Here is a 15,266-nt window from a genome sequence, read left to right as displayed (position 1 = left end):
TTTGAAAACACTTTTTTTGTTTTTGTTTTTTGTTTTCTTTGTTGCTTTATTTATTTTATTTTGTTTCTACTTACAACAAAATACTTATTGTTGCTATTTTTATTTTGTTTTCTGTATTTTTTTTTTGCTTTATTTTTAGTTCTTTTTTCTTTTAGGTCAGCAAAATTATAAACTTTCTGTTAGTGCCATTAGTTTTCAAATTTGAATAGTTAAAATTTGAATTCTTTAAAATTTGTGTGAATCACAAGTTTGTGATTAACTTTACTAAAAAATGAACATAGATGCGTCTATAGAGTGTTCTTGGTGAGAATATAGTTGACAAGGAGCGAAACGGGATTAATGGTATTACGAGGGCCGAACCATAAGACATTAAAGCATTTCAAATGAACTCTAAAAAAATTGAAAGTTGGCATGGTATCATAAATTCACCCACATAGCATGTACATGTACAAAACGGACAATGGTATCATACTCGTCTGTTACAAAGTTGGCATGGTATCATCATAATAGTTGCGGGAGAAAGTCTTCACTTTTTCTTCGCTTGTGTCATTTGCTTATTGCGCCGTAACCATGGATAATCTTCATCGTTTATCAGGATGCTGGGGTCAGCCTTGACTTTGAAGGGAGGAATTTCATGAAACTTTTCATAATCTTTAGACATGTCTGTCTTGCCCTCCACTCCCACGATGTCCCTTTTTCCTGAAAGAACTATGTGGCGCTTTGGCTCATCGTATGATGTATTCGCTTCCTTATCTTTTCTTTTTCTCGGTCTGGTAGACATGTCCTTCACATAGATAACCTGTGCCACATCATTGGCTAGGACGAACGGTTCGTCAGTGTACCCAAGATTTTTCAGATCCACTGTTGTAATTCCGTACTGTAGGTCTACCTATACCCCGCCTCCTGACAGATTGACCCATTTGCACTTAAACAAAGGGACCTTAAAATCATGTCCGTAGTCAAGTTCCTATATGTCCACTATGTAACCATAATATGTGTTCTTTCCCTTCTCGGTTGTTGCATCAAAGCGGACACCGCTGTTTTGGTTGGTGCTCTTTTGATCTTGGTCAATCGTGTAAAATATATTCCCATTTATCTCGTATCCTTTCCAAATCAATACAGTCAAAGATGGTCCCCTGGATAACAAGTACAGCTCATCACAAACAGTGTTGTCACCTTTGAGATGTGTTTCCAACCAACTGTTGAAAGTCCTGATGTGTTCACATGTAATCCAGTCGTCGCACTGCTCCGGGTGTTTGGAACGCAAACTGTTCTTGTGTTCATCGACATACAGGGTCACCAAGGTAGAGTTCTGTAGAACTGTGTAGTGTGCTTGAGACCAAGAATATCCGTCCCTGCATATTATTGAGTCCCTTCCAAGCGTGCCTTTTTCCAGTCAGTCTCCCCTCATACCGCGGTTTAGGGAGACCTATCTTCTTAAGGCCAGGAATGAAGTCAACACAAAACCCGATGACATCCTCGGTTTGATGGCCCATGGAGATGCTTCCTTCTGGCCTAGCGCGGTTACGGGCATATTTCTTTAGGACTCCCATGAACCTCTCAAAGGGGTACATATTGTGTAGAAATATGGGGCCCAGAATGACACGGGGCCCAGAATGACAATCTCGTCAACTAGATGAACTAGGACGTGCGTCATGATATTGAAGGAAGCATCTCCATGGGTATATACTATCGATGTCAAGTAAACAGTGCGTGCATGCGTGGTATCCCTTGTTTGTCTGTCCTGAAAGGTTACTGAGAGCGGGCCAATCGTTGATGGTCACGAACAACAACACCTTTAGGTCAAATTCCTCCTGTTTGTGCTCATCCCACATACGTACACCGTTTCCATTCCAGAGCTGTAAAAGTTCTTCAACTAATGGCCTTAGGTACACATCAATGTCGATGCCGGGTTGCTTAGGGCCTTGGATGAGAACTGGCATCATAATGAACTTCCGCTTCATGCACATCCAAGGAGGAAGGTTATACATACATAGAGTCACGGGCCAGGTGCTGTGATTGCTGCTCTGCTCCCCGAAAGGATTAATGCCATCCGCGCTTAAAGCAAACCATACGTTCCTTGGGTCACTTGCAAACTCATCCCTGTACTTTCTCTCGATTTTTCTCCACTGCTACCCGTCAGCGGGTGCTCTCAACTTCCGGTCTTTCTTACGGTCCTCACTGTGCCATCGCATCAACTTGGCATGCTCTCTGTTTCTGAACAGACGTTTCAACCGTGGTATTATAGGAGCATACCACATCACCTTCACAGGAACCCTCTTCCTGGGGGGCTCGCCGTCAACATCATCAGGGTCATCTCGTCTGATCTTATACTGTAATGCACCGCATACCGGGCATGCGTTCAGATCCTTGTACGCACCATGGTAGAGGATGCAGTCATTAGGGCATGCATGTATCTTCTGCACCTCCCATCCTAGAGGGCATACGACCTTCTTTGCTGCGTATGTAATATCGGGCAATTCGTTATCCTTTGGAAGCTTCTTCTTCAATATTTTCAGTAGCTTCTCATTTCTTTTGTCAGGCGCAGCATTCTCTGCCTTCCACTGCAGCAATTCCAGTACGATACCGAGCTTTGTGTTGCCATCTTCGCAATTGGGGTATAACCCTTTTTTGTGGTCCTCTAACATGCGATCAAACTTCAGCTTCTCCTTTTGACTTTCACATTGCGTCCTTGCATCGACAATGACCCGACGGAGATCATCATCATCGGGCACATCGTCTGGTTCCTCTTGATCTTCAGCAGCTTCGCATGTTGCAGCATCATCGTGCACATCGTCTGGTTCCTCTTGATGTTTAGTAGCATCACCGTATTCAGGGGGCACATAGTTGTCATCGTACTCTTCTTCTTCGCCGTCTTCCATCATAACCCCTATTTCTCCGTGCCTCGTCCAAACATTATAGTGTGGCATGAAACCCTTGTAAAGCAGGTGGGTGTGAAGGATTTTCCGGTCAGAGTAAGACTTCGTATTCCCACATATAGAACATGGACAACACATAAAACCATTCCGCTTGTTTGCCTCAGCCACTTTAAGAAAATCATGCACGCCCTTAATGTACTCGGAGGTGTGTCTTGAACCGTACATCCATTGCCGGTTCATCTGCGTGCATTATATATAATTAAGTGTGTCAAAAATCATTAGAGAACATCATGAATAGATAATTAAGTGACCAAATTAATAGAAGTTCATCATCACATTAAAACCAAAGTACATACATAGTTCTCATCTAACAACATAAAGCTCTGCAGAGCATCTAAATTAATTAAACCATACATTGAAACTATGTAAAACATTTCAATGCGAAAACAAATGCGATCATAATCGCAACCAATGTAACAACTGATCCAACGGCATAATGATACCAAGCCTCGGTATGAATGGCATATTTTCTAATCTTTCTAATCTTCAAACGCATTGCATCCATCTTGATCTTGTGATCATCGATGACATCCGCAACATGCAACTCCAATATCATCTTCTCCTCCTCAATTTTTCTAATTTTTTCCTTCAAGAAATTGTTTTCTTCTTCAACTAAATTTAACCTCTCGACAATAGGGTCGGTTGGAATTTCCGGTTCAACAACCTCCTAGATAAATAAAATCCATGTCACGTTGGTCGGCATAATTGTCATAAAGAATAAATGAACCAATAGTTATGAAAAAATAATATATACCACATCCGAATCATAGACAGGACGAGGGCCGACGGGGGCGGATACCAAAACCATCGCACTATATAAGATGCAATAATAAAAGTAAGAAAATTATACAAGTATCTATATAAACATACAAGTAAGAATTTTTTTCCTTTCAAAAAGAAGATAAGAACAAGAGGCTCACCACGGTGGTGCCGGCGACGAGATCGGCGCGGGCGATTGACGGCGGTGAAGACGGGGACGGGACGTGACGGACCGCTAAACCTAGACAAATATTAAGGAAAATGGAGCTTGGAGGTCGAGTTGGAGAGGAGAAAGCTTAAGTAGTGTGGTTCGGGCATTCCATCGAACACGTGTGCATAGGAGGTGAGCTAGAGCACCACAAAGCTCTCTCCTCGCCGGCCAGGAAAAATAGAGCAGTGGGAGTGCTCTGCTCGCGGGCGAGGGGTATATATAGGCAACTCATTGGTCCCAGTTTGTCCCACGAACCGGGATTAAATGACAGTCTTTGGTCCCGATTCATGCCACCAACCGGGACCAATGGTTGTGGGTCAGGAGCGAGGCACATTGATCCCGGTTCGTCCCACCAACCGGGACCAAAAGGTCCAGATGAACCGGGACCAATGGCCCACGTGGCGCGGCCGGCCCCCGGGGCTCACGAACCGGGTCCAATGCCCCATGGGTCCCGGTTCTGGATTGAACCGGGACTAATGGGCTGACCTGGCATGGACCATTGCCCCTTTTTCTACTAGTGGACGGACCAAAAACATGCTTTTCTCTTTACTTATTTAAAAAAAAAACATCTAATGGTGTTCATCTATTCTACTATCTGAGATCTGAATAATAAAGAGAAAGCTCATTCCACATATCTTGTGTCTATTCCTGTGTCTATTTTTTTGCAACGTACTGTATGTTTTATCAAAATCTCAACAATTTGAGCAGTTCAGACTCACCATCTTCATTCTGATTCACGGGTAGAAAAACTGAGATGACAGTTTTTATTTATTTAAACAACAATATTACTAGCAGATATCATTGCCGCAACACCAGGTTTTGGTAATATTCAACACCAGGTTTACGTAGCTCAAGCCCACTCTCGCCTCTGCATGTGCACATAGCTATATATATATATCTAGTGCAAATATTCAGATAAGATGGTCGACGGCGCATGGTAATGTCGAACTTTATTAGTTACTGCACGTAATCGCAGAATCCCTAGCTGCACTTCTTGTTGCACTTGTTAGAGCAAGTGCCACAGTTCTTCTTGTCGGAGAGCAGATCCACGCAGAGAACATGTGCAGCTTCTCATGGCAAGCAGCCTCAAGTCTAAAAAGGAAGTGTATTTTTGGCCCTCAAGTTTCGAAAAAGTATAGACTTGGTCTCTCAAGATTTTTTAGTATACATTTGGTCCCTCATGTCTCAAAACCGGATAGTTTGGTCCTAAATAAGATTTTGAGCATGTTAACCGGGTTTGACCGCCACAAAACCGCATGATGAAAAGTAAATCCAAAAAACTTCAAAAATAATCTAACATTTTTTGGGGTTCCAATATGCTTATAGGCGCAAGGTGCGGCCAAATTTTCGTGGTCTTTTGACACTCGAGGACCTCGTGGGAAAAAAAGTTCTGCCCGATGTATAGTAAATTCAAAAAAAATCAAAAAATTCTGAAATTTTTCATGTGCAAGGTGCAACCAAAATTTTGTCATGAAATGACATCGGACAGGCTCTAGGAAAACAACAATTTTTGGATATTTTTTTCTAAGCGAAAATTTGTAATTTTTGCCACGAGCTCCTCGAGTGTTGAAAGACCACGAAATTTTGGTTGCACCTTACGCATGTAAGCATATCAGACCCTCGAAAAATTTCAGATTTTTTTTGAATTTACGGTTCATGGGACATAGATATTTTTGTGTTTTTGTGCCAGGAGCTCCTGAGTGTCAAAACACCACGAAAATTTGGTCGCACCTTGCACATGTAAGCATATTTTTTCTTTGAATTTACTGTTTATCAGGCGGTTTTGTGGTGGTCAAACCCGGTCAACGTGCTTAAAATCTGATTTAGGACTAAACTTATCCGGCTTTGAGACTTGAGGGACCAAATGTATACCAATATTTTTTGAGGCACCAAGTCTATACTTTTTGGGAACTTGACCGACCAAAAACATGCTTCTCTCTTTACTTATTTCATAAAAAAAGACACACATTTACTACGAAAGTTTATAAGTTTATTTCGTACAAGTTGTCTACGTTCGCGTGTCTTCGGATTAGATCTTTCTGATCTACATTATTCTTCATCTGCGGCGGTTGCTATTCTGGTGCGCTGGTCCTACGGGCCTTAGTACGACGACTTCCCGGCTGTCTACTACAACAAGTTGTACCCGACTCCGGCGATGGAGGGGCGATGACGGCGGCGCGCCTTCGGCTCGCTTCATTGCTGGTAGTCGTCGCTAGGTGGTCTATGGATCTAGATGTAATTTTTATTATTTCTGATATTCGTTGTACTGCCATGATTAAAGATGAATAGATCGGAAATTTTCTCGCAAAAAAAAGCACCCTAAATAAAAAAATTGCGTCGAAGGCCATGCATCATCAAACAACCGCTATCACCGCGAGAACGAGTCGTCGACGCGCCGTTTTGTACTCACTGCTCACTACCAGAGCCGGTTTGACCTTGTCGCTAACATTTAGAAAATCTTATTGCATGTACCCCGTCGCACTTTTGAACCCTCCAACTCTTGATGTCGCGCTCAGACGGCTAGAAAGCAAGGATTTACGCCAAAGCTCTAATGACTCCGCCCTGTAGCATTACTCGGAGCCCCACCGTCCGGCCGAGCAGAGTACATTTGCCTAGTCTGTTGTGAGTTGGCTACATTATTACATCAGCAGGAAAATGGCGTGAGCTTAGGGGTAGCATGTAGTTACTGGGTTGGTGCTCCAGCAGGTGCAGCTCCGGGGAGAGCTGGACAGCCATGAAACTGAGGATGTTGCGCCGCTGTGCCTTGGCTTTCCTGTTGTCGTGATTGGTTACCCAGAGGCAAAACCTACCGCCTCCACAGTAGCCGACCTCGGCCAATTGCCCGCATGTTCTATATCCAGCGCGCCAAAGCTGCTCAGAAGGGTATGCTTCCGGCCAGGTCGCGACGACGGCTGGCGGCCTGGCGTCCATGTCAACGGCGCAAAAGGGATTCTCATCGTAACGACCATCTAACGCACGAATGCCGAATAGCAGCCGTCGACCGGTGCCGAGGAAGTCCGGGACTAGCACGCCCCTCCTGTTGATGGGCAGCTGCCAGGCGCCCTCCACGCGCCACCGGCGGTGTGCCGTGTGATAGGAGTAGGTGCCCTGATACCGCAAGGAGACCCAGACGCGTGCGCCCGACACAAAGTATGCCTTGACTTCCGCCCGGGGCCAAGCAAGACCCGGTGGGTCCGGGTCCGGGACGGCGCTCCAGGCCCAGCGACTGCCGCCGCCAGGGCTAGGCTGCTGCTGGAGAGTCTCGAACCGGGGTCCCAAGTCGTATCGGGGAAGGCGGAGATGGCGAAGAACATGCGGCAGCCTATGGGGACTAGGAACACGGAACACCAAACGCTTGGCGGAGGTCATGTTGGGTCCTTGGGAGACCGTGGCGCCGTCGTAGAGCACGGTCCGTCCGTTGGCGCCGATCCCGGCAATGAGGTCGCCACACCGAGAGTCCGAGAACATCATATACTCTTTGGAGTTGACTTTCTTAAAGCAGGCGGCGGGGTCGGGCAGGCTGAGCAGCGGCACTGGCGGCGGCGGGCAGTCGACGTCGTCGGCCTGTGGTTGGGGTTTCTCCTGGGAGGAGAAGAGACGCCTGAGGTCGAGGTTGAAGAGGAGGTAGCCTCCTTCATCGTCGTCCGGCGCCGCCACAAACAATCGGGTGCGGTCTGCAAACGATATATAGTACGTAGTCTCTTTTATGGAGTCCGCATTCGGATTGGACACAAACTGTTGCCGCTAGATTAGAACGAGCCGTCAAGGCGTCAACGCCTCTCTTTTGCCACAAAACTGCATGTTATGTGGCAAACCCGCATAAGCCCACTTAATAAGAGCATCTCCAACAGCCGCGCCAAAAGATGCGCGCGCGATCAACTAGCATTTTAGCGCGCGTGAGACATTTTCGCGCGTTTCAGCGGAGGCGAGAAACTAGCACGCATGGGAAGAAGCGGCACCTCGCGCGTTAGATTTGGCGCATCGCGTCTGGCGCGCATATAAAATTGCAGCGCCCTCTACCGCTCTCTCGTCGCTCCCTCTACAGCTTTCTCTCCTCGCCGCCGACACGCCACCACCGCGCCTTCATGCCGGCGCGCCGCCGGGGAGCTTCGGGCTACCGCGGCGTCCGTGTGTGTCTGTCTGGCACCTACTCTGCCGAGATTCGGTCGAGCGACGTGTGCCTCGGCCTCGGAACCTTCGACACCGCCCAGGAGGGCGCCCGCGCGTACGACACTGCCGTTTGGCGCCTCCGGCGGTCCCGTTGGGTCATGAACTTCCAGGACGTGGCGACGCAGGAGCGGGTGCAAGAGTTGGCGCCTCCCCCGCGGCTTATCACCGACGAGGATCGTCGCGAGAATTGGAGGCGGGAGCGCCGTCTCAGCCTGAACGAGATGGACGAGGAAGCCATGGCGCTGTGGCGCCAACGCTTCCCGCAAGACGTCATCAACGAGCAACAGTTCTTCGCCGAGAGAAGGATGGAAAGGGAGGAGAGGATGCAGGAGCGAGCCGCCTATCGCGAGGACAAGCGAACGCGGAAGGCGGTGGCAAAATTGAACATCGCGCTAGGAGATGCGTCGTCCTGGGACTCCAACGACGAGCGGTTCCTTTACGCCTACGCTCAGACGTCGGAGAAGGACATCACCGAGGCGGAGTCCGAGTCGGAGAATGACGAGTAGTAATAATTTTTCTATCTATCGTACGAGAAGACTATGTGCACTATTTTGTATCGTAGAAGCAATCTATGTGATGAACTATGTCACATTTATACTATCGGAGCCAAATGTGTATCGAATTGTAGTTTAAAAAAGATGAAATATAGCGCGCCTGCTGGAACGACTCGGACGCGCTTTATATTGCGGCGGCCGCTGAAGCCAGCGCACCGCATCGTGCAAAAGCTGACGATTCCGGCGCTACAAACTGTTTTTAGAGAGCCGGGCGTTATGCGCCTGTTGGAGATGCTCTTACGCGGGCTGATGCGGCGTGATGCCGGCGTCCCGCGGGGCGTCCCACTTGCAGCCTAAGAGAACAGATGACCCATCGGAGGCACCTAAAGCTGCACTTACCACCACGCCTGATCCTATCGCTTACTACCGCAACTTGAGGAGCGGAGGTTGCAAAATATGAACACAATACACAGCAACCGAGCAATGCTCTCAACTTACAACTGCTAATGCACCATCATCAGTTGAGTATGCTCTGAACCGGTCGACACAGAGGCGCCTCTGTGTCTTTACTCTATTTCTGAGCCATTCACTCTATTTCTCCTTCCGCTGAAACTTGAGCTTGCTCCAACTACACCTTCGCGTGGATGAATGAAACGGAGTCTGCCGGCAGTCCTGACCCTCAACTCCCTGCTTATGTGCACAACTTGGGCAAACCTCCCGCCCTTGGTGCTAAAAAATTAAATTTGTTGTGTTTTTCTCTTCACGCCCAAGCAGGCATGGCCAACTATACATTGAAATTTAAACCTTTGGAGCATGGGCATACACCAAGCAATTGTAGTCAGAAATTTCATATCATACTAAATTCAGAACAAGGCACAGCCACAGCTACTGATTGACAGATCAACATCTGCTTTGTATTCATGAGCTGAGCATGTTGTTCTAATGTTGCTAACATTGCCAACCCATATAGTTTGATTGGCCCTAAACATCACTTCGTTAGATTACATTCTCTAAGCATAGCAAAACCTAACAATAAATTGGAATTAAGTGGTCATCACATTCTCTAAGAAGCAACACTTTAGAAATCTAAATATCAGAAGACAAAAGAATTTCAAGAAATTATCTCTATGTCCAACAAAAACACCATCCAACTATTCTTCGTCTGAGAACAGGGCAATGGTAAACTCCTAATTTTGGAACTGGGTTAACAAAGGGCTGCAACAAAAATTACATAGCCAAACAAAGCGTGTTATTCATATAGGCTACAATTTATGCATGGTTGCATAGAATTTAACAAAATGTGATGAGCAACAAGTTTGGCATACCAATTACATAGCTTTAGTTTTATATATCTATATAAGTAATATTCACATCTTATAACCAATGGCTATGATGTTAGATGCTATAAATTATGCAGCATGCGGTTTCACCTCGATCATTACGAGTGTTCATCTATTCTATCTGAAGATCTGAATAATAACGAGAAAGCCTATTCCACATATCTCTTGTCTATTTTTTACGGATGTGTTACCAAAATCTCAACAATCTGAACAGTTCAGACTCACCATCTTCGTTCTGATTCACGGGTAGAAACACTAAGATGCCAGTTTTTTTTTTTCATTGATCAACAACATTACTAGGTGATATCAATGCCACAACACCAAGATTTGGTAATATTCAACGGCCACAATATCAGTCACAACAATTTCCTGCCGTACTAGACGGGCAGTCATTAATTATAATATATATAGGTTTTGATCTGATATAGCTCAATCCCACTCTCGCTTCTGCATGGGCACATAGCTATATATCTTGTGCAAATATTCAGATACGATGGTCGACGGCGCATGGTAATGTTGAACTTGATTCAATGTACACGTGCAATGTACATTAATTTAGAAGTATATTAAGTGCATGCGGATATTATATAGGATATTATCTGTGTGTTATTATATGATTAGCATTATATTTGGCATGAAATTAACTACACGCTAAACTTGTTGAGCGCTCGACATTGAAGCAGTCTAGGTCGTTGGATTGACTTGATTTGATGACTGAGATTAATTGGATCTGCCCCTTTGGGTCTTTTTATATTGATATAGATATAGATAGATATACATATAGATTACTGTGGGTAATCGCAGAATCCATAGCTGCACTTCTTGTTGCACTGGTTAGAGCAGGTGCCGCAGTTCTTCTCGTTGGAGAGGAGATCCACACAGCGTCCGCCGCAGCATGTCCGGCCATGCTTGCACGCTTTGTTGCAGCCGCCGCAGTGTTGGACGCTAGCAGCAGTGTCCACGCACTGGCCGCTGCAGCACGCCGTCCCCGTCGCAAGGCATGCTTCAGTCGACTTCTTGGAGCAAGCATACGCTGTCAGAGGCAGCTGGACGGTGCCGCCAACAAGCAGGAAACTGCTCCTCCTTGCCGGCGGACGGAGGCTTGCACTGGTGCCGGCCGTGGCTGGAATAAGGGCACCGGCAGTGGCCAGCACCGTAATGAGGAGAAGCAGCGCGGCGCTCGCCATTGTGGAGACAAGGAGAAGCAATGCAAGTGTTTGGCTTATTGGCTCGTGGCTGTTAATTAAGGTAGCTCAACTGCTCAAGGATGTGTGTGTGTGTGTGTGTGTGTGTGGAGCAATGCCTCTCAAGGCTGAAGCATCACGCTTTATATAGAAGAGAGCATGGGAAGGAAGTCAGCGGGTTAGCTCTGCTCTCTTAAGGTTGACTTTTCATGTAAATTCAACTTCAAGAGACGCCAAGAAGCTACTTTTGTCCGGAGCAAAAATGTTTGAAAATAAACGAAAGGCTTCAGGTACAACGTTTGTATCAAGCTTGGAGGTTTCAGAATGACTAAATTAAAGGTTGATCAATCAATACTCCAGGTACTTGTTAAGCAACCAGTTCACAACAATAGCTAAGAACAGAGAATGGCTGCAAAATTGTCGCAGTACCAAGTGTAAGTAAAGTAAGCTAAGCTCGACGAAGCACTAATTCTGCATAAGTATGACACGGGATGCAGTGAACCAAATGTCGCCCGTCCACGCATGCTGGACGTGTTGGGCGATCATAAGCTGAAGACTTAAAATAAGTTAAGCCTATGATTAAGAATGATGGAATTAACCCTCAAGCGGATGCACAGGGCGGTGGCTTCACATGTTACGCCTCCTAAATTGTGCACAACGGCGAGACTATCAAGTTATCCTCTGTTTCAGGCATCTGTGGATCCAACCGTTCGTCATACCGACTCGACTCCTATCTACAGGAATTTTTTTAACAAACAACTAGAGGCGCAGTGGCTTCATCGTTCTGAAGAAAGCACTCAAACACCGAGACCATTCCGTAGCATGGAGGGTGCTTTGCCTTGGTGCTTCTGTGGTCACCGCGGCCGTGATGACGGATCTGGCCATCATGGCCTATCCGAGGGAAACCCTTGATTTTGTGTGATCGGACGATAGGGCCGCCTTGGCATCATATTCCCTCTTGGGGGCTTAGTCTTTGGAGCTCGATCGGCATCGACCAGCGAGACCAATGGATGGTGGCGGATTTGGCATCTAGTCTTCTTGTAATGATAGGAGCAATGTCTGTGAGGCCGCGATGGTTGAGGTAGCCGGCTCTTCTTTAGCGTGTCCACGGGATTGTCTGCTATTCTCCAGCGTGTTCACCGTATTGTCTTGGTTTGTTTCTTGCTGTGAAGTTGAAACTGTAGCGGCGGTGTCCGTGTGGGCTGTGACGTATGATGACTGCCTGCAGGTGGTTCATTCGGTGATCTTCTGTGGCGCTAGTCGTGCCTGGTTTGTCCTTTGTAGTTTTTCGCCATAATCGGAGTTGCCTTGTCTGATCGCAGATGACTGAGATCTGGTGCAGATCTTCATACAAGTGTACATGGTCTCTATAGTTAGGGCTGAGTCGACGAACGCCAACGACGAAGTCGGAGTCATTTGATCAATGTTTAGAGATGGCGATGACGCCTTCTAAGGGAGGAGTGATGATGATGGCACATGTGTGTTGTCTCGGCGAGGCCCTTTTTGGAGTGGGGTGCGTGGGGTATCGTGTATGTGTGCGCTAACTCAGCGGTTGTGATAGTTTTCACCCTGTTTATCATAAAGCTAGGTAATCTGGTTTTAGCCCTAACCGAGCAACTATTTTCTTCTCAATGAATGCATGAGTCCCACCATTTCAAAATAAAATATGTTTCCCTAAAAACTCACGACAAAATCAAAGTTAATATCAACGGTACAAAAGAAAGATAGCAGTATGTATCATATGAAATGTTATTTTACTTGAGCACTATTAGCACCTCTTAAGTAAGTTGAGCCGCCTCCTATAACGGTGTTCGATGATACCATCAATTCTCTCTATTCTTTGATTAACTCAATCCATACTATGAAATTTAAACTATATTTACGTCAATACAATCATTTATGGTCTTCCATTGTGGGTGTATCTATAATTCTATATTGCTTATAGCGATCCGGAGATAGGTATCGTCTGTTTCACCCCATAGATGGACAATGCGCAATGTGCAAAAGGCACATGTATGATGCAAGCATTGCGCCGGAACGTGCACGAGCATGGATTTTTAGTTCGACTTTTTCTCATTTTATATAGTTTTTCACTATGTCTATAAAGTTTCAAAAAAAATTGAGAGGTGTCCTTTAGGCCATGGCCCAACACGAGGCCTTCAAAAAAAAAACATGCTCGCTGACGAGGTTGTTTTATTTGTTCGCTTTTCTACTGTACATTTTTAACAACACTCGTCAAGAAAAAGCAGAGAGTTTAATTACAAGTTGACATTTAACTGGTTGACCATTGACTTTTAGATAATTTTTCTTAAAGAATTAGGAATTCAAGATAGTTTGCAAAAAAATCAAAAGGTTCACAGCATTCGAAGAAAGTTCATTGATTTGATAAAAAGTTCATTGATTTTGAAAATAAGTTCATCAATTTTGAAAAAAAAATCACAAATTCAAAAAAAGTTAATGGATTTTAAAAAACAGTTCATCGATTTCAAAAAAAAAGTTTATAAAAATGGATTTTAAAAAAATCGAAAAAAATTATTCTATTTTAGAAAGAAAAACAAAAAATCTAAAAAAGTCCATTGATCTTGAATAAACACATCAATTTTGAAAGAAGTTCATCAATTTTAAGAAAAATTCACCAATTTTGAAAGAAAGTCCACTAACTTGAAAAAGAATCACCGTTTTCGAAAAAATCATGAATTTTAAAAAGTTCTTGAATTTATGAAAAGTAAAATAAAACTAAAAACTAAAAACCAAATAGGAAAGACTGCACTTTTTTCCAGTGCCGTATTTTAAGAAATTGAAAAAATGAATCTAGCACGTGAGGTCAGGTTGCCCAGTTTGTTAGCGTGGCCGACTAAATCTGAAGGAGTGCGATTCAAATCCTGTGGGACACAACTTTTCTGTCGTTTTAAAAAAAAGGGAGTGCTACCCGTCTGCCGGTAGATCAATTGAAAACATCAACCGCCTCCCGAGCCACTGGATTGAGCCACATATAGTCGTCAGATCTCCCCGAAAGCGTTTTGTTTGCCTTTTTTTCGCCTTCACCTCTTTTGCAACGTAGATGATGTCGCGGGAGGGTTTTTGCAACATAGGGAGTGTTGCAAGATTTTGTTTTCGTCTTTACATTTTGCAACATAGATGATGTTATTTTTTTTGCGAGAGGCAACATAGATGATTTTGCGGGAGGACTTTTGCAACATAGGCGGTGTTGCAGGATTTTTTTTTTCATATTTACAGTTTTGCAACATAGATGATGTTGCGGGAGGACTTCTGCATGAATGATGTTGCGAAGATTTTTCACCGAAAATGATGATGTCGTATGCGGTGTCAATCGAGAAATTTATGCAACAAAGATGATGTTGCGGGAGGTCTTCTGCAACAAGGTTCTTGTTCCGAAAAGTATAAAATGCATCACCGGCCAGAGCGATGACGGAGGACGAGACGGGAGGCTGGGGCGGCGCAGCTGGGCCGATGGTGGCTAGAGCGGTGCTCGGGCATGCGCACTCGAGTGACGGCCATGGCTGCAAGCAAGCATAAAGAGATTGGGAAGGAGATGCAATGCTTGTGATGTTTCTAGAGAAGGGACACGTGCTGCTTCGAACCACAAGGACATGTATCTACCGATGGAGAAGATCGATGCAATAGTACCATCCGCCGGCTGACGGCAATAGTTTTTCTTTAAAAATACAAAGAAAAGAGATGGGATGGGCCGGCCCAGCACGGGAGGGTGTGTCTTCCCGTTTGTAAAATACAAAGTAACGGGTGCCTGAAGCGCCAAATAGGAAACACCCTATGTGCCACGCGCTGCCATGCCTATCTAGGCACGGCTCGCGTGCACGAGGTGGAACAGGACCAACCCAGTAACCAACATCCATGCCATGCTGGCATCATGATGACATCATGTGAGTTTTTCTTGTTTCTCCTTCACATTTTATTTTCTTTATTCGTTTTATTACTTTTTATATTACAAAATACTCTAACTACTCCCTCCTTTCCTAAATATAAGTCTTTCGAGAGATTTCACGATTAACCACATATGGATGTATGTAGATGCATTTTAGAGTGTAGATTCACTCATTTTGCTCCGTATGTAGTTCACAGTGAAATCTCTACAAAGACTTATATTTAGGAACGGAGGGAGTATATAAGTATTACAAAAACACTTCCAT

Source organism: Triticum aestivum, chromosome 6B (assembly GCF_018294505.1).
Source record: "Triticum aestivum cultivar Chinese Spring chromosome 6B, IWGSC CS RefSeq v2.1, whole genome shotgun sequence".
In the NCBI taxonomy this organism is placed as follows: domain Eukaryota; kingdom Viridiplantae; phylum Streptophyta; class Magnoliopsida; order Poales; family Poaceae; genus Triticum; species Triticum aestivum.
This window is presented reverse-complemented; position numbering follows the sequence as displayed.